The sequence below is a fragment of the Mus pahari genome, chromosome 5 (assembly GCF_900095145.1).
Source record: "Mus pahari chromosome 5, PAHARI_EIJ_v1.1, whole genome shotgun sequence".
In the NCBI taxonomy this organism is placed as follows: domain Eukaryota; kingdom Metazoa; phylum Chordata; class Mammalia; order Rodentia; family Muridae; genus Mus; species Mus pahari.
Genome location: NC_034594.1, coordinates 94,691,727 through 94,711,546, shown reverse-complemented (window position 1 = coordinate 94,711,546; position 19,820 = coordinate 94,691,727). Strand labels below are relative to the sequence as shown.

Genomic DNA, 19,820 nt, shown 5'->3' with positions numbered 1-19,820 from the left:
AAATGCTCACAGAACACTTAGCTTCAGATCTATAAATGTCAGTCACATTTCCCCCATGATCCTAATGGTATCTCTTTGTCCTTTGTAGTCCAATTTAGAAGCTGATTTAGGATCATATATTGTATTTCATTGTCATGTCTCTCCATTCTTTTGTTCAAAAACATTTTTTTGGCCTTTATTTTTTTGTGTTTACTGTGTGCTAAGATAGTTGTATATAGGTTAGAAGACAACTTTTGGAAATTGACTCTTCTACCATGTGTATTCTAGAGATTGTTAGGCTTGATGGCGGCATTTTTACCTTCTGAGTGATTTCACTGGTCTCTTTTTACCCCTCTTCAGTTCAGAATCATTCCTCACTAACCCTTCCAGTCTTTAATGACCTTGACAGTTTCAAACAGTCTAGCCCTTTTATTCTGTAATATGTCCTCTTAGTTAAATGCTCCAGTGGCTGCTCACATGCACACTAAGGACATTGTTGGCAGGAGTGCTTGCCACAGAAAGATGTGCTATTCTTAGTGAACCACCCAGAGACACAGTATTGGCCCACTACTGGTGATGTTTGACCTTGGACACTATAAGCTCATGCTTGTTGAGTGTTTCTGCAATGTAAATCATATGAAGTCAGGTAATGTGAAAACCTTTTGAATTTTGTTTTTTGTTTTTTTTTCCTGTTCTCATATTGGACACCCAAACCAAAGCCTTGTGCTATCACTGAGATAAATCTCTAACCACCATGAGTTCAAATCCCAGCAACCACATGATGGCTCACAACCATCCGTTATGAGATCTGATGCCCTCTTCCAGGGTGTCTGAAGACAGCTACAGTGTACTTACATATAATAAACAAATCTTAAAAAAAATTTTAAAAAATCTCTAACCACCACTCTTTTTGTTTGTTTGTTTCTTAATGGTGCTGAGGATCAACCCTAGGGCCTTCTTATATACTAGGTTTGTTATTCTTAGATGAGGAGACATCCAAGACTGTACCAGTTCCTATCATCAGAGCTTAAACATTATTACTTGGGTTTACCCTTGTGTGGGGGTAAACTCATTGATATTACTCATGGAATTCTGTTCCTATTTGGTGGTTCTTACTACTTACTGTGATTTGAAATTTGATTTCACTGCTCAGATTGTTGCAGATTTTGTAGTGGAAGCCTTTGAAGTTGGCCTCTGTGTCTTCTGGACATGTGTCTATCCTGTTGCACTTGTAATCACACAGAGTATTCTCAGGTTACCCTATATTTTTCTGTTCTAGCTGTGCAATTATTACTTTCTCCAAGGAATCCTGAATTTTTTTTTTCCAGAAGAGGAGGTGTTTAGAAACAGAAACAGGCACTTGGTGTGTTTGTTTAAATTGATAAAACAGTTCTAGTCTAGAACTTCAGAATCCTCTCTAGCCCTTTTCCCTGTCTGTGTTTATATTTGATTTTGTTTTAATTTTGTTAGTGTTAGAGTTTAGACCCAAGGACCCAGGCATACTAGGCAAGCACCGCTGACCCATGTCCCATTCTGTATTTGTGATTGTCTTTTCCGTCAGTGAGAGATTGGTTCTCACCATTCCTTAGAGTAACTACTTACTTGCTCAGTTACTATGTGTGCCACTCTCCTAACCCTAGACCAGTGCCTCCTTCCCTGACACTTTTGAGGCCCATGTTTCCTCAAGTCAATGCTGTTAAGATACAGTAGTAGTACACTTCCCACTTGTGTTTTCTTTAATCGTACCAAAATTTGTAGAGAAATGTTAAACCTACTTGTGGAGGAGAACAAAGGTAAAATTCAGGAAGGTGTGTCAGTCTGAGGAGACAGCTCAGTCATAGCTGTTGACACACAAGGATCTTACAAGGATCTTAGTTCATTTCCCAGCACCCCCAAAGCCAGGTGTGGTTGCATAAATTTGTGATCACAGCACTGGGTAGTTGGAGCAAGGTGGATTCTTAGGACTTTCTGGCCAGCTAGCCTAGGCTAATTGGCAAGTCCTCAGGTACCAGTTAGAGACCCTGTCTCAAAATACAACAGGTGGACAATTCCCAAGAATAATACCCAAAGTTGACCTCCAGCATCTATATTCATGTCCGTGTACCTGCACATGTGCACTTGGGCACATGCGCGCGCGCGCGGACACACACACACACACACACACACACACACACAATACACTCTTCTCCCCAACAGACACAAACAATATACAAATTAATACATTTTTAAATTCATGTGCCTTTTGGTCTATAAATATAAATAGCAAGGCAAATTTTTCAAATTCAGATTTGTTGCTGCTTAAGCATCTTTATATTCCTGTACTTCAGTACTTTTGTGTAAGTCTGATTTGGAAGCTAATGGATTTAAAGTTGTTTAGGGTTTATAGCTCATTGTAGAAATATTCCGTTTGTCAGTGCTTATGAAGGTAACCATTGTGGTCTTAATCATCATTGAAAGATTAAGAGTTCTTAGATGGGAAGAGGACTGAATGAATATAAAAAAGTCTGCTTATGCGGGGCGTGGTGGCGCATGCCTTTAATCCCAGCACTTGGGAGGCAGAGGCAGGCGGATTTCTGAGTTCGAGGCCAGCCTGGTCTACAAAGTGAGTTCCAGGACAGCCAGGGCTACACAGAGAAACCCTGTCTTGAAAAAACCAAAAAAACAAACAAAAACAAAAAACAACAACAAAAAAAGTCTGCTTATAGAGTAAAAGGGAGAGAGTTTCTTGAAAGGGTCAACTGCTTCTAAGTGAAAGCAAAAGCCAGAATGCTGTGATTTGGACTATTGGAAAGTTATTAGTGACCTTAGCTAATTGGTTTTCAGGTGCATTTTTGTTTGTTTGTTTTTTGTTTTTTCTTTTGTTTTTTTGAGACAGGGATTCTCTGAATAGCCCTGGCTGTCCTGGAACTCACTCTGTAGACCAGGCTGGCCTCAAACTCAGAAATCTGCCTGCCTTTGCTTCCCAAGTGCTGGGATTAAAGGCGTGCACCACCACTGCCCAGCTTCAGGTGCATTTTGGAAAGTCAACTGTTTGATTGATAGATACATGGATTAAACATTTAAGTTCTTTGAATTTCATCTCAGGCCCTATGGATTTTTAAGAATAGGTGGGGAATGTAGAGGTGGTTGCATAGCAGTATCTTTTGAGATGCTGCTAAAGTTATTGTGACTTACACTCACTAAAGAGTTATAAAATAGGATTTTGTTAAACACAATTGAGGAAACTAGATATAATGTGTCTATTATGTCTATATATAATAGACATATTTTTATTACTAGACAAATTTCTTCAACAAAATTGAGAAGGCCTAGATCAGATTAGGAGACAGCATCAAGAAGACAGTTTTTAGGTTGCATACATCTTAACATTTGTTGGGGCTAAGGAAAAGAAAGGTTATTTGGAAGGCAGGTAAGCAGAACCATATGACAATATCTACTATCAGAAACTGCTCTTAAATTAACTTTGGTAGTTATTTGGATAGGTCCTTGCTCCCATTTCAGATGGTTGTCATCTTAGTGAGTCTTTAGAGTACTACAAGCATCATTTGTTAACCTTATTTTTCCTTATCTACCTTCCTTCCTTCCTTTCTTTTCATTTGTTTGTTTTTTGTTTTTGAAACAGGGCTCCTTTGTGTAGTGGTAGCTGTCCTTGAACTTGCTTTGTAAACCAAGGTAGCCTTAAGCTCAGAGATCAGCCTCTGGAGTGCTGGAGTTAAAGGCATGAACTACCTACCCTGCCTGACCCTTTTCACCTTTATTTGTTCTTAGAAGCATATATTGTCTTTATTTAGGTAAGTTTGAAATCTAATGTGCAGCTAGAAGTGATATACACTAGTTATCATTAGTTATATGCAAATAATATTGCCACTGCAGGTAAGTCACAGTTTCTAATTATAACAGTATGCATTATCTGACCCCTCTAACTTCTTGATTTATTTTATTCATTATTTTCAGACAGATGTCATAGCTCAGGCTGGCTTGAAATTTACTGTATAGCCTAGCCTAACTTATGACTTGCAAGCATCTTGCCTCTTCTCCCCCTACCCAAGTTCTGGGATTATAGGCATGAGTCACCATGCCTGCACAATTATTTTTAGAATTTCACTTCCTTTATTAAATCAGTAATGTGGCTACTTGGTTCAGATTTCAAAATAATATAAAAAGGTCTGTGTAGAGAAATTTGCATACTACTGCTGCTCCTTTCCTACTCTGTATAGGTAGCCTCTTTTCCTTTTTGGACAGTATTTATTTTATGAAAGTAAAAACATAGATAAATTATTATTCACTTATTTTTGCATGTGGAAACTAGCATACTATATTGATGTTTTACATTAAAGTTCTACCTTGAAAACTATGACTTTAATATGTACAGACTTCTTTCCTCTCTCTGTTCTTTCTAACAGGGTGACATACTTAATTGTGTAAATATAAAATGAAGGTAACCAATTCTGATTACTTAAGTTCTTCAGTTTTTTTTTTTGTTTGTTTGTTTTGTTTTTTGTTTTTTTGGTCCTTTTACTTATATAGCTAATTTTCTTTTTCCCCTTTCTGTATGGACTAGAGTTCCCACAGATATTTTTTACTATGATGTAACTGACTTTATCTCAAATCCTCTAATGCTGACTTAAACTAACCTTTCAGATTTTTCTGGCCCATCCAAAGACTTTCTCCTAATTTCCATAGCCACAGTGAAGGCTGGAAGAAAAAGAGAAAGGCATGAAACTAATATTTGTTGAGCTGTACTGGGTGTTTTAAAATATAATATTGCAAGACTGGAGAGATGGCTCAAAAGTGAGGAGTACTTGCTCTTCCGTAGAATCCAGGTTTGAATCCCAGCATCCACATGGTGACTTACCAACATCTATAACTCTCTAGTTCCAGGGGATCTGTCTCTTGGCCTCCATGGGCACCAGGCATGCATGTGGCACACAAACATGCATGCAAGCAAAGCATCCAGTCACGCAAATAATATATTAAATAAAAACCTTAAATGTATTGCAGTTAATTCTTTCAACATGTGGAGTAAGTAGTAGTATTCTCTTTTTTATGGATGAGAAAGTTAAGGTTCATAAATGAGAGTTGTCCAGACTTCCACACCCAGATAGCTCAGTATTTAAAATGTGTACTGCTCTCACAGAGAAGCTGGATAGAGTTTCTAGCAACCATTGGGCTTACAGCCACTTGTAATTGTAGCTCCAGGGGATCTGACACCCATTTCTGGCCTCTGCAGGTACCTATACACATGTGAAAATCCCCTTTCCAGTATATAAAATTAAAAATAAAAAATTTACAACATTTTAAGTTGATCATAGTGTGGTGGCAGACTGTACAAGTTTGATCACCTATTTTGTATTGCCTGTGAATTGTAAGAAGACTAAGGAAGAATAATATTTGATGACCTGTGAAAATTATGTGAAATCCAAACTTCACTATCAGTAAGCTTTTTTTTTTTACATTGGATATTTTCTTTATTTACATTTCAAATGTTATCTCCTTTCCTGGTTTCCCCTCTGAAAAACGCCCTCCCCCATCCCTTCTCCCCTCCCCCCTGCTCACTAACCCACCCACTCCCACTTCCTGGCCCTGGCATTCCCCCTCACTGGGGCATTGAGCCTTCACAGGACCAAAGGGCCTTTCCTCCCATTGATGTCCAACTAGGCCATCCTCTGCTACATATGCAGCTGGAACCATGAATCCCACCAGGTGTACTCTTTGGTTGGTGGTTTAGTTCCTGGGAGCTCTGGGGGTATTGGTTAGTTCATAATGTTGTTCCTCCTATGGAGCTGCAAACCCCTTCAGCTCCTTAGGTCTTTCATTGGGGACCCAATGCTCTGGATGGCTGTGAGCATCCACTTCTGTATTTGTCAGGGACTGGCAGAGCCTCTCAGGAGATAGCTATATCAGGCTCCTGTCAGCAAGCACTTGTTGGCATCCACAACAGTGTCTGGGTTTGGTGATTGTATATGGACTGGATCCCCAGGTGGGTCAGTCTCTGGATGGTCGTTTCTTTCAGTCTCTACTCCACACTTTGTCTCTGTAACTCCTTCCATGGGTGTTTTGTTCCCCCTTCTAAGAAGGATTGAAGTATCCACATTTTGGTCTTCCTTTTTCATGAGTTTCATGTGATTTGTGAATTGTATCTTGGGTATTCTGAGCTTGGAACACAACCACACTGATTTGTGTTATTTGTGACTGAATGCATGCTATAATGCTAGAATTAAGTTGTTCTAGTAGAGATCACCTGACCTGCAAAACCTCAACTTTTACAAATCTGGCCCAGGCTGGAGAGATGGTTCAGCAGTTACAAGCACTGGCTGCTCTTCCAGAGAACCTGGGTTCAATTCCCAGCAGCTACATGACTCTTCACAAGTGTCTGTAACTCCAGTTCCTGGGAATCTGACATCCTCACATAGATCTGCCAGCAAAACACCAATGTACATTAAAAAAATTTTTTTAAATCTGTCTTATAGGAAAAGCTTTAAAATTTTTATGTACATGAGTTTTTTTTGCCTGTATGTGAGTGTATGCAACTATGTGACTATGTGTATTCCTGATGCCTACAGAGGCCAGAAGAGAACTTTGGATCCCTAGAAACTGGAGTTACAGACAATTGTGACCCACCATGTGAGTGTTGGGAAACAGACACTGGTCCTCTAGAAGAGCAGCAAATGCTCTTAACCACTAAGCCAGCTCTCCAGCCCACTCCTTGCAGGAATGTTTTATCAGCTCTGGTCAAGACTATTAAGTTTAACAGTTACTAGGATTGTTTCATTCCCTTGTTGTAGTTGTATTACCAGTTACGCAGTTAGATTTATTTATTCAGTTTTTGAAAGAATAGACCTTTAAACAGTTTGGCATTAGAAATGATTTAGTTTTAGAACTAGGAGGTTATGTACAGATATTGTAGTCTTGCAGTTAGTTCATGTAGCCCTGGACTGTCCAGTGGGTAAGCATTAACCAGAAGTGACAGCTTGAATTTCATTAAAAACCATTTGAGGCTGAGGGTATCTATCTTTGTGCTGGAACCTTTAAGTTCATATGTAAGTCCTTAGTACTCATTAAAAGACAAATCCTTAAGCCATATGTACCATATTTTAAGTGTCTAGTCATATTCATTCTATTCCTTTAACGGAGGAAGAAATCATGGCTCAGAAAAATGGAGTGGCTGTCTCAAGGAAGCTGTGCTTGTTAAAATTTAGGATATTATCTCAGTGGCTTTCCAAACATTCTAAATGTTTTTGTTGTTACTAAAAAGGAATGACCTCTGCAGTTGTTTTTAAAGCTCTCCTATGGGGCTGGAGAGATAGTTTAGTGGTTAAGAGCACTGACTGCTCTTCCAGAGGTCCTGAGTTCAAATCCCAGCAACCACATGGTGGCTCACAACCATCTGTAATGGGGATCTGATACCCCCTTCTGGATCTGAAGACAGCTACAGTGTATTTACATAAAATAAATTTAAAAAAAGCTCTCCTACAACATAGTAACTTCAGAATATATATGTGTGTGTGTGTGTGTGTGTGTGTGTGTGTGTGTGTGTGTGTGTTTTCAAGACAGTGTTTCTCTGTATAGCCTGGCTGTCCTAGAACTCACTCTGTAGACCAGGCAGGCCTCGAACTTAGAAATCCGCCTGCCTCTGTCTCCCAAGTGCTGGTATCAAAGGCATTCACCACCACTGCCCGGCTCAGAATATTGATTTTAAGAACTAATAATTGGTATAATGGATGCCCTGTTTTTGCTGCTGCCTTCATTCATTTGTGCAACAAAAACATTTTTTGTTGTTGTACAATGACTTACTTAGGAAGTCAATTTAGGAACTTTTTTTGTTGTTTTTAACCAGGAGGAAAAAGCTGGCCCCCTGTAATTCCCTCCCCCAACTTCCAACACATAGGAGCAGTGAGTTCTTATCTTTATATCTTAGTTTAACTTTTTTTTTTTTTTTTTTTTTTTTTTTTTTGAGACAGGGTCTCTGTTAAACCCTGGCTGATGTGGCTGGTTTGGAACTTGTATATTTCCAGGCTGGCCTTAAACTCAGAGATCTACTTGCTTCTGTCTTTCAAGTACTAGGATTAAAGATGTTAGCATTAAGATGCTAACCTCTTAATATGTAAATAGAAATGATTTCATTTCTGTTTTCAGTTTTCTAGTAGTGTTGAAATAGATTATACAATGGATCAAATAATAGATTCTTCCATGGGTGACAGAAAAACACATTAAGAATGATTTTAGCTTGTAGAAGTAGAAGTCATTAAGATATGGTGATTAAGTAGATCTGTATTCAAGTGCCTCTCCTAATTTTGCTTGTATAATCTTGGGCCAGTCACCTAATCCTTCTAGCTGTCATGCCTAACCTTTTAGCAATTCAACAGTGTATATGCTTGAGAACTGTGCACAGGTCTCTCTCTCTCTCTCTCTCTCTCTCTCTCTCTCTCTCTCTCTCTCTCTCTCACACACACACACACACACACACACACACACACACACACTCACACAAACGTAAAACAATAACAAAAAAGAAAACTCTCAAGGTTGTAAGTTTACAGTTTTTGTTTTTGCTTTTTGTTTTTCACATCTGTGTGTGCAGTTGCCTATAAAGAGCTCCCAGGAGAACCATGGCCTGGAGCAAACTGCTGCAGCCAAGGGGATGTTCTCTACTGCAACTAGTTGCCAACTTAGTGAACACCAGCAGGAGTAATACTTTAGGCCACTGCGAAATCCATGAAGTCTATGGTGGGGCACAGGCCTGTGTAGCACAGTGTGGGTGGGGATCCCCTAGCAATCCTCAGGTTACATGAACCTATAGATCCATATGGCATCTAGATGGCATCCATGCGCCACCTAAGTTTACAGTTTGTGTTGGGCAGCATTCATAGCTACCCTTAGCCATGGATGCCTGTAGGCTGCTAGTTGAACATCTTCGCATCTGCAAAGAGATAAAAATAGTGAACTATCACTGTTTTAAGAATGAAGTGGTAGAATGAAGTATTCTAGTTATTATTAGTATCTAAAAAGCAGTGCCAACACTTAGTGACATGAAGCAATCACCATTCTAATGTAACAGGGCCCAGAAATGATTGTTGTTTACTTTTCTACAATATAATATATATATGCTTACTGGGCTGGGAATATTGTGGAGTCAGAATGCTTGGGGGATAGAGGGGCCCTTTCCAGGCATGCTTGTTTATGTGTCTCATGATGCAAGCAAAGGCTATAGATTGGAGCTCTTATTCATGAACTTATTGTGGCAGAGGGAGGGAGATATGCTAGCTGAGTTTTGAGAGAAGTGTCCTTAGGATGAGTAGTCCAAGAAAATCAGAATGTAAAGCCTCTCATGGTCTTAGAAGTCATTAAGGCATTTTCTTTAATACTAGCAATTAATCAGTCTTCTGTCTGCTAGGCAAGCTTTATTCCTAACCCCTCCAAATTATTTCTAAAGTATTTTATTTTATTTTATTTTTTTATAAATCTTTTTTAAAAGATTTATAAATCTTTTTTTTTAAAGATTTATAATTTTTTTTTAAGATTTATTTATTTATTATATGTAAGTACACTGTAGCTGTCTTCAGACACTCCAGAAGAGGGCGTCAGATCTTGTTATGGATGGTTNTTCAGACACTCCAGAAGAGGGCGTCAGATCTTGTTATGGATGGTTATGAGCCACCATGTGGTTGCTGGGATTTGAACTCCGGACCTTTGGAAGAGCAGTTGGGTGCTCTTACCCACTGAGCCATCTCACCAGCCCTCTAAAGTATTTTATATTGGTTAGCTAATATATGAGCTATAGGAGATGCCATGCTTTGAATAATTCTTGGACTACAGGTTACTTAGTTGATTAAATAAACAAATAATCTTTAGAGTCTGATAGATTGATTTCAGCCTTTAGTGGCTGGAACACTAAATACTGCATTTTCTAGCCATGTAATGTTGTCAGGGTTATGCCCCCTCTTTTTTCATTTTTAGAAATAAATAAAATTAATTTATATATTAATTATATAATTAATATCCCTCAATACACCATTTATAAGAACAGGTTGACAGTAATTAGGTATGCATACTATATATATCATTCAGGTCTGGTTTTAAAACTCAGTAGATACATGTAGCAGAACCTTGTTATGTTAAAGGCTAGTACTGAATAGGTATGCATACTATGTATATCTTTCAGGTCTAGTTTTAAAGCTGTGTGTGTGTGTATGTGTGTGTGTGTGTGTGTGTGTGTGTGTCAGAAACTTATGTTAAAGACTAGTACTGGATATTAATTTAAATGTTTATTTATTTGAGACAGTCTATCAGTCTATCATGGAGCTTGGGTTGACCTTCAGCTGGTTTTGTAGTTCAGTATAACCTAGCATTTCTGATTCTCCTGATTCTACTTCCCAAGTGTGGGCATTAGAGGCTTCGACTATCATGCAAAGTTTATAATTTAGGACTGAAGATTTAAAAGTAGCATGCTGCCCCCTAGGGATAATACAGTATTTAATCAATTGTGGATATTTCTGTTCTTTGGCCTGCATAAGCTTATATTTGGAATTAGTATTAATGTTAAGCAGAATTAAGGTTATTTGTTTGCCTTGCTTTGGTTTTCAGTCCTCTCCCCTTTAAAAGAGAACTAAGCTTTTATTTCTATGTTTCTCAGATGAAGCTGGCTGAGTTGGTTGCTATGAGAGGGTTAGTGAAAGAGATCAAATCCCATATCCTCCTTTGATTTCTGGCTCTTCCTGGCTTCAGCCTTGGTTAGGACAGCCAGCAGCAGCAGCAACAGTGGTGGTGGTGGCAACCATAAGGGCAGCAGCCACAAATGCAGATCGATTGGCCTAGAAGGCCTTGATCTTTCAGTGGGAAGGTGTACTCTGTCTCCTCAAAGCCAGGACCTACTTGTATCCATTGACAATAGAGTATGGTACTAAGGCCAAAGTCAGGTAATCAGTCTGTAGACAAACCCTGGCAACATTTGGACACCTTTTAGGATGTGAGAAGGCAGGGTCTGCTCTGTGATGCCAAGTACTTCCAGGTTGTAAAGGCTGCCATTGTCAAACATCTATTGGATGATCAGCCCAGAGGAGAAGGGGGAAATGTTCCATGTTCACAGTGAGGCTTCACTGGCTCCTACTTTGTCCTCAGTTTTTATTAGCTAGCTGTATATCACTCAGAATATCAATGGTACCTCTAGAGATTTTAGTGGTGGTGCCTAAAGCCTGGAAGAAAGAGGTTATCAGACCCCACACCAGTGTGCTGGACTGACACAGTTACCTCACATGGGGTGATGGCACCAGCAGCTGGCACCTTATTGGCCAACAGCAGCTAATCTTGATAAGGTCCTCAAAGTCCACATTACCCTGTATATAAAGCAGCAGTTTCTCCAGTGCTTGGTTATTTACCAGATGCCCCTTCATGGCCTTGCACATCATGGTGTTCTTGCCCTTTAGTACCACATCCTTCCATGTGGATCTGTTGCATCTTCCTGGAGCCCACATTATTTGCTCCCACAGTGAAACATTTTGGCTAATCATCCAAAAGTTGGATGATTAAGGATGATGATGATCTTAAGGAAGTAGTTGGACTTTGAGGTCGCTGTATCTTTTCTGGACATCATGATGGCACATCAGGGATTGCCACACAGGGTTTAAAGACCCTTCACTCCAAAGAGGATGCCTGGTGAGCCCCCTTTATTATTATTATTATTATTATTATTATTATTATTATTATTATTATTATACTGGCATAAGTAAATTTAGAATTCTCTCTTCTCAAATTAACTGAGTGGCTTTGTATTTTTATTTTCCTTTTGAAATTTTGCTAGCTTGCTATTTCCTTTTGAAATCTGCTTAATTTAGAAACACATTTTTTTTTTTTTTAAAGAATGGAGCTCCAACCAAATGTTTATTTAGAATAAAAGATTAGATCATAAATAATACTAATACTACAATTTTATTTTTGTTTTGTGGGGTTTTTTTTTGTTTATTTGTTTGGTTTAGTTTGGTTTTTTGAGACATGGTTTCTCTGTGTAGTGTAGCCCCAGCTCTCTTGGAACTCGATTTGTAGACTAGGCTGACAAACTCACAGAAATTACCTGCTTCTGCCTTTGCCTCTGCCTGCCAAATGCTGGGATTAAAGAGGCCTCTGCCACCACCATTCAGCTACCTTTTTTTTTTTTTTTTGTGATTCTCAACCTATGGGGCTTGATCCCTTTTGGGGTTGTATATCATATATCTTGTATATCAGGTATTTACACTATGATTCATAACAGTAGCAAAACTACAGTTATAATATAACAAGTATTTTTATTGAGTTTAGTTTGTATCCTTTGCCTTGATAAATTTGTCCTTTTTGTAGAATGTTAGGCCTCTCTTTATTAGCTCATATTATCTATAAATGAAGATACTTTTACTTCTTCCTCTTATTTACTTTCTTGCATTAATCTATGACTTGGATGCCTGTCCAGGTTAGGGTTTTACTGCTGTGAGTAGACACCATGAGCAAGGCAACACTTATAAGAACAACATTTAATTGGGGCTGGCTTGCAGGTTCAGAGGTCATCAAGGTAGGAGCATGATAGCATCCAGGGAAGCATGATATAGGAGGAGCTGAGAGTGCTACATGTTATTCTGAAAGCAAACAGGAAAAGACTGGCTTCCAGGCAATTGAGGATATTAAAGCTGCTGTTCACAGTGATACACCTACTCCAACAAGGCCACACCTCCTAATAGTGCCACTCCCTGTTCCAAGCATATTCGAACCATCACAATGCCTAAGTAAAACTATCAATAATATGATGGTTATGGTGAATTTTTCATATATGCCTTTGGTTATATTGAATATATTATGTGTAGTATAATATATTCTTCTAGTCTTAGCCTGCTGATTGGTTTTGCACTGAGATGAACATAGTTCTGCACCTTCTGGCATCCTGGATTTCCAGGAGTATGCAGGGAGCTTTTCAGTTTTATGGATAGATATCTCCTTCTCCAGTCAGCACTGTTTTTGTTTTAGTCATCTTCTTTTCTACTCTAGTAGTTACTGATACTTTGACTGTTATGTTATTGAATAATTACTGTTGGTAATTTTTCAAAAAGTGCTTGGATAAAAGGCTGTAACAGTCAGGTTTAGATAAAATAAGCATGCTATGCTAGTAGGATTTTTTAGGTATCTGTTAAAATGGTTAGATAATGGTTTCTCCAGAAATTGGGAGGCAGTGTCATCATCTTTCTTTTCTGATCTAGTGTTTGCAAGATGTTTCTATAGCTTTTACAATTGCTGGCTTGATGCCCCTCTTCTCTGACATTTTACTCCCTTTTATTGAGAATAGATTTCCTCACATAATATATCCTGATTACAGTTTACCCTTTCTCCACCCCTCCCAGTTCCTCCCAATTTTCCTCTTATCTGGAGTCACTTGTTTTCTGTCTCTTACTAGAAAACAAACTGGCTTCTAAGGGATAATAATAAAAACTAACACATCAAAGTTAGGACAAACTAACAGAAGTAAAAGAACTCAAGAGAAGGTGCAAGAATCAGAGAGTTACTTGTTCAAACACTCAGAAATCCCATAAAGAAAACTAAACTGGAAGTCGTAACATATATGTGGTGGACATGCTGCAGATCTGTGCAGGCCCTGAGCATGCTGCCTTTGTCTCTATGAGTTCATATGAACATTGATCATGTTGATTTAGAGAACCTTAATTTCTTGGTATCATCCATTCCCACTGCCTCTTAAACTCTTTACCCTTCTTTGATGAGCCTTAGGGAGGGATTTGTTAGAGATAACCAATTTAGGGCTGAGTGTTGCAACGTATCTCACTCTCTGTTATTGTCTAGCTGTGAGTTTGTTTGTTCCCATCTGCTGCAGGAGGAAGCTTTCCTAAAGATGACTGAGCAAGGTAGTGATCTCTGAGTATAGTGAATGTCATCAGGAATCATTTTATTACTGTTTTTGTTTTCTTTTTTGTTTATTTTTGAATAATAGTATTTGGTTTTATCCTAAGTCCCTTGGCTATCTAGTCTCTGGACTTTAGTCACCCAGGTCTGGTTTCTATCTTGTAGAGCAGGCCTTAAGTCAAATCAGAGGTTCATTGGTTACTCCCTCAAGCTTTGTGCCTGGCATATATTGCCAGCAGGGCAGCATTGTAGATCAAAGGGTTTGTGTCTGGCTTGGTGTTTTTGTTTCTTTCTTGGTAGCATGTAGAGTACCTTTTTGTACAAAAGACCCTAGAATGTAGAGAATGAAGGTTCTATGTAGGCACCAACTAGCCTTTTCTATATTTAAAGAGTTGTGAGGTGTCTTTAGCAATGGGGCTTTGCCATCAGTTTGTGGAGTATTAGCAACAGCCTGGGTTGTATGGGGGTTCTAATGGGATGGATTTCTTTGGCCAATAACTCAGATGGATATAACCCAATCTTGGTTCTAGATGCTTCATTTGGTGACAGGAGATAGCCAGCTGGGACTCTGTCTTCTCCATTTTTGGTGATTATATTCAGATCACCTTCATGTAAATATTTGGAAACTTCTACTGTATTAGGTTTTTATACTACTCCTCAGTGACCCTTAGTTTTAGCTGTTTCTCCATGTGTTCCCTCCCTTGGCTCCTTCTTTCCTTCCCCCGTCCTTCTCCACTTGATCTCCCATTCCCACATCCCCATCCATAACCATCTATTCCTAGTCCATTACTCTGTCTATATATATAACCTCTGTAGTTCTATGGATTGTAGCTTAGTTATCATTGGCTTAACACCTAATATCCACAAAAGGAAATACATATGATATTTATCTTTTTGAGTCTGGGATCACTCAGGATGATGTTTTCTAGTTCCATTTATTTACCTGCAAATTTCATGCTTTTTAAAGAAAATGTCCAAGTAATATTCCATCGTGTAAATGTACCACATATTTTTTATTCATTCTTCAATTGAGGGACATTTAGGTTGTTTCCAATTTTTGGCTGTTATGAATAGAGCATCAATAAGCATGGTTGAGCAGAAGTCTCTGATAGGATAAAGCATCCTTTGGGTATATACCCAAGAGTGGTGTAGCTGGATCTTGGGGTAGATCGATTCCCATGTTCCTGAGGAAAGTCACACTGATTTATTTCCATACTGGCTGTACAAGTTTGTGGTCTCACCAGCAATGGATAGTGTTCCCCATACTTCACATCCTTGCCAGCATGAATTGCCATTTGTTTTGTTGACCTTAGCCATTCTGACAGATGTAAGATGAAATCTCAAAGTAGTTTTTATATGCATTTTCCTGAAGGCTAAGGATGCTGAACATTTCTGTGTTTCTGTATCACTTGAGTTTTCTCTTTTGAGAACTCTTTGTTTAGATTTGTATCCCATTTTTAAATTGGGTTGTTTTCTCGATCTAGTTTTTGAGTTCTTACATATGTTGGGTATTAACCCATTTTCAGATGTGTGGTTTCTCATTCTGTAGGCTGCTTCTTTGTCCAAATGATGATATACTTTGCTATGCTTTGCTTAGTTCCATGAGGTCCTGTGTGTTAATTTTTAATCTTAGTGCCTGTGTTAGTGATGTTCTGTTCAGAAAGTCTTTTCCTGTGCTAATGAGTTCAAGGCTACTCTTCAATCAGGTTCAGTGTATATGATTTTATGTGGAGGTCTTTGATCCATTTGGAGCTGAGTTTTGTAGAGGGTGATAAGTATGTAGCCATCTAATTTAACCAACACTGTTTGTTGAAAATGCTTTCTTTTGTTCGTTTCTCTCTCTTTCTCTCTCTCTCTCTCTCTCTCTCTCTCTCTCTCTCTCTCATATGCATGTGTGTTTCTGGCTTCTTAATCTAAAATCTGGTGTCTTATGTCTGGGTCTTCAGTTTGATTCCACTGATCAACATGTCTGTTTTTGTGCCAATAACATGTTGTTTTTTATTACTATAGATCTGTAGAATAACTTGAAATCATGAAATACCTCCTTCAGTTCTTTGATTATTCAGGATTGTTTAAGTTGTCCTGGGTTGTGTTTCCATATGAAGCTGGAAATTGTCCTTTCAAGATTTATGAAGAATTGTGTTGGAATTTTGATGAGGATGGCATTGAATCTGAAGATTGCTTTTGGTAGGATAGCCATCTTTACTATGTTAATCCTACTGATCAATGAGCATGGGAGATCCTTCCATCTTCTGATACCTTCAGTGTTTTTCTTCATGTCTTGAAGTTTCTATTATACTAGTCTTTCACTAGCTTGGTTAGAGTTACCCCCATATTATATTATATTCATATTCATATTATTTGAGGCCATTGAGAAAGGTGTTGTTTCCTTGATTTCTTTCTTAGACCTTTTGTCATTTATGTGTAGGAGGACTACTGATTTTTATGAGTAAATATTGTATCCAGCTACTTTGCTAAAAGTTTTTATTTTTGTGGTGGAGTTTTTAGGGTCACTTATGTATACTGTTACTTTAGCTGCAAATAAAGATACATGATTTCCTTTCTAATTTGTATTTCCTTGAAGTCTTGCTTTAGCTAAGACTTCAGAAAGTACTATATTGAATAAGTATGGAGAATGGACAATCTTGTCTTCTTCCTTACTTTAGTGGAATTGCTTTGAGTTTTTTCCATTTAAGTTGATGTTTGGGCTTGCTGTAAATTGCCTTCATTATGTTGAGGTATGTCCCTTGTATCCCTAGTCTCTTAAAGAGTTTTATCATTGAAGCAATGTTAGCTTTGTCAAAGTTCCTTTCTATATCTAATGAGATGATCATGTTGTTTTTGTCTTTCAGTCTATTTCTGTGGGTGAATTACATTTAATGATTTATGTATGTTGAACAATCCATGCATCTCTGGGATGATGTCTACAAGATCATGTTGGATGATCTTTTTGATGGTGTTCTAGGATTTGGTTGCAAGTATTTTTGAGTATTGCATCTATGTTTATAAGGAAAATTAGTCTGTGATTTTCTTTCCTGGGTTTGTATATGGATGGTGTCAGGGTTTCTATTCCTGCACAAACATCATGACCAAGAAGCAAGTTGGGGAGGAAAGGGTTTATTCGGCTTACATTTCTATACTGCTGTTGATCACCAAANGATGCAGGACTGGAACTCAAGTAGGTCAGAAAGCAGGAGCTGATGCAGAAGCCATNGAGGGATGTTCTTTACTTGCTTGCCTCCTGACTTGCTCAGTTCACTCTCTTATAGAACCCAAGACTACCATCCCAGAGATGGCACCACCCACAAGGGGCCCTCCCTCCTTGATCACTAATTGAGAAAATGCCTTACAGCTGGATCTCATGGAGGCACTTCCCCAACTGAAGTGCCTTTCTCTGTGATAACTCCAGCTGTGTCAAGTTGACACAAAGCTATCCAGTACAGATGGGTTGGGCATCAAGGTAACTGTGGCTGAATAATATTGGCAATATTCTTTATGTTTCTAGTTTTTGGAATAATTTGAGAAATATTGACATTATTAATGCTAACACTTCTTTGAAAGTTTGGCAGAATTTTGTACTAAAACCATCTGGCCCTGGCCTTTGATTGTTTGGAAGAATGGTAATAACTGTTTCTATTTCACTAGGGGCTGTAGGTCTGATGAAATGGCTTATATGATCTTGATATAACTTGTTAAGTGGTATGTGTTGGGAAAATGACCCATTTCTTTCAGATTTTCCAGTTTGGTAGAGTTTAATGTATATCCTTAGGATTCTCAGGATTTCTTTGGTTTCTGTTATGTCCCCCCCCCCTTTGACTTCTAATTTTGTTAATTAATACTCGCTTCCAGGCAGCTAGGATGAGGGTCTTAAAGCCCACACCCATAGTGACACATCTACTGTAACAAGGTCACACCTACTCCAACAGGGCCACATCTTCTAATAATGCCACTCCCTGGACCGAGCATATACAAACTATATCAGTGTGTGTGTGTGCGTGCTCACTGTTTAAGCTATAGAAGGTTTTTTTTCTTCTTTTTCTTTTTTATGAACTTAGATGATCTTGTGTTTGGTGCTTAGATGTTAAGAATTGCAATGTCCTTAGTGTTTTTGTTTTTGTTTTTCCTCTCTTTGAGTTTTTAGTGACCTTTCCTATCTGTGATGGCTTATATATGCTTGGCCCAGGGAGTGGCACTATTAGGAGGTGTGGCCTTATTGGATTAGGTGTGTCACTGTGGGTATGGGGCTTAAGACTCTCACCCTAGCTGCCTGGAAGTGAGTCTTCCACCAACAGCCTTCAGGTGAAGATGTAGAACTCTCAACTCCTCCTACACCATGCCTGTTTGAATGCTGCCGTGTTCCCACCTTTATGATACTGGACTGAACCTCTGAACTTATAAGCCAGCCCCAATTAAATGTCCTCCTTTACAAATCTTGCCTTGGTCATGGTGTCTGTTCACAACAGTAAAACCCTAAGACACTATCTTTTATGATTAGTTTTGGTTTGAAGTCTGTTTTGTTAGATATTAAAATGGCTACAGCAGCTTGTTTCTTAAGTCCATTTGCTTGAAATATCCTTTTCTATCCTTTTACCCTGAGATGATACCTATCTTTGATTCCTTGATGTTAATATGTGTTTATTGGACCCAGCAGAAGGGTGGACCCTGTTTTTTTCATCCATTCATTCTGTGTCTTTTTATTGGGCAGTTGAGACCATTGATGCTGACAGACATCAATGGACAGTATTTTTGATTCCTGTTTTTGTGCATGCTTTCGATTTTGTAGTCTGGGATTATTTATTCTCTGTGCTTTCTTGACTATAGTTAATCTCTTTAGTTTTGGGGTTTTCTGTCTAGTGCCTTCTGTAGAGCTAGATTTGTAGATAGATATTGCTTAAATTTGGTTTTATTGTGGAATGTCTTACTTTTTTCCATCAATGTTGATTGAAAATTTTGCTGGTTATAGTAGTATAGGCTGGCATCTGTGGTCTCTTAGAGACTGTAGCAATCCATCCAGACTGTTCCAGTGTTTAGAGTCTCCAGTGAGAAGGCAGATGTAATTCTAATAGGTTTGATTTTTTTTTCTTTTAGCTTTTAATATATTTATTTTGGTTCTGTATGTTTAGTGTTTTGATTATTATGTGCTGAGGGAACTTTGTTTCTCTGGTCTAGTCTTTTTGGTGTTCTGTAAGCTTCTTGTATCTTGATAGGCATCTCCATTAGGTTAGGGGATTTTCTTCTATGATTTTGTTGAAAATATTTTCTGTGCCATTGACTCCGGTTCCTTGTCCTTCCTCTATTCCTATTATTCTTAGATTTGGTCTCTTCATAGTGTTCCAGATTTCCTGGATGTTTTGTGCCAGATTATTTTAGATTTAACATTTTTTTTGACTGAGGTACCATTTCTTCTACCATATCTTCAGTGTCTGAAATTTTCTCTTCTACCTCTTGTATTCTGTTGGTAAGGCTTACCTCTGATGTTCCTATTGCCAAATTTTTCCTTCCCAGATTTCCCTCAGTTTGGGTGGTGGTATTACTATTACTATTACTATTATTAATTCTATTTCTACTTTCAGGTCTTGAACTGTTTTATTAATTTCCTTCCACTTTTTGTTTGCATTTTCATAGATTTCTCTAAGGGATATTTATTTTCTGTTTAAAGACCTCTATTAAATTCATAAAGACTCATTTAGGGTCTTTTTCTTGTGCTTCAGCTATATTAGAATATTCAGGGTCTGCTGTTGGTTGCTGGGCTATAATGGAGGCATATTGTCCTGGTTGTTATTGATTGTGTTTTTAGGCTGGCATCTAGTTATCTGGGATTGGGAAGATTGTAATTCTGGGTGTAGCAAACATTCTGGGATCATGCCAGATGCACTTACTGGGGGGTTCCAGGTAAAATGTGTGTTTTATTATTGGGAGCTGACACTTAGGAATGGGGATAGGCTAGGGGCCTGAAGGAATTTGGAGAG

The 19,820-nt window shown here is 38.4% G+C and overlaps 1 protein-coding gene and 1 pseudogene across 2 annotated transcripts in view; one reads left to right on the top strand and one right to left on the bottom strand.

The window, feature by feature from the left end:
• Ptpn4 (protein tyrosine phosphatase non-receptor type 4) overlaps positions 1-19,820 on the top strand; it is a 168,477-nt gene that overhangs the window by 8,779 nt on the left and 139,878 nt on the right. The window lies entirely within an intron of this gene.
• Positions 10,646-11,566, bottom strand: LOC110321990 (annotated as a pseudogene).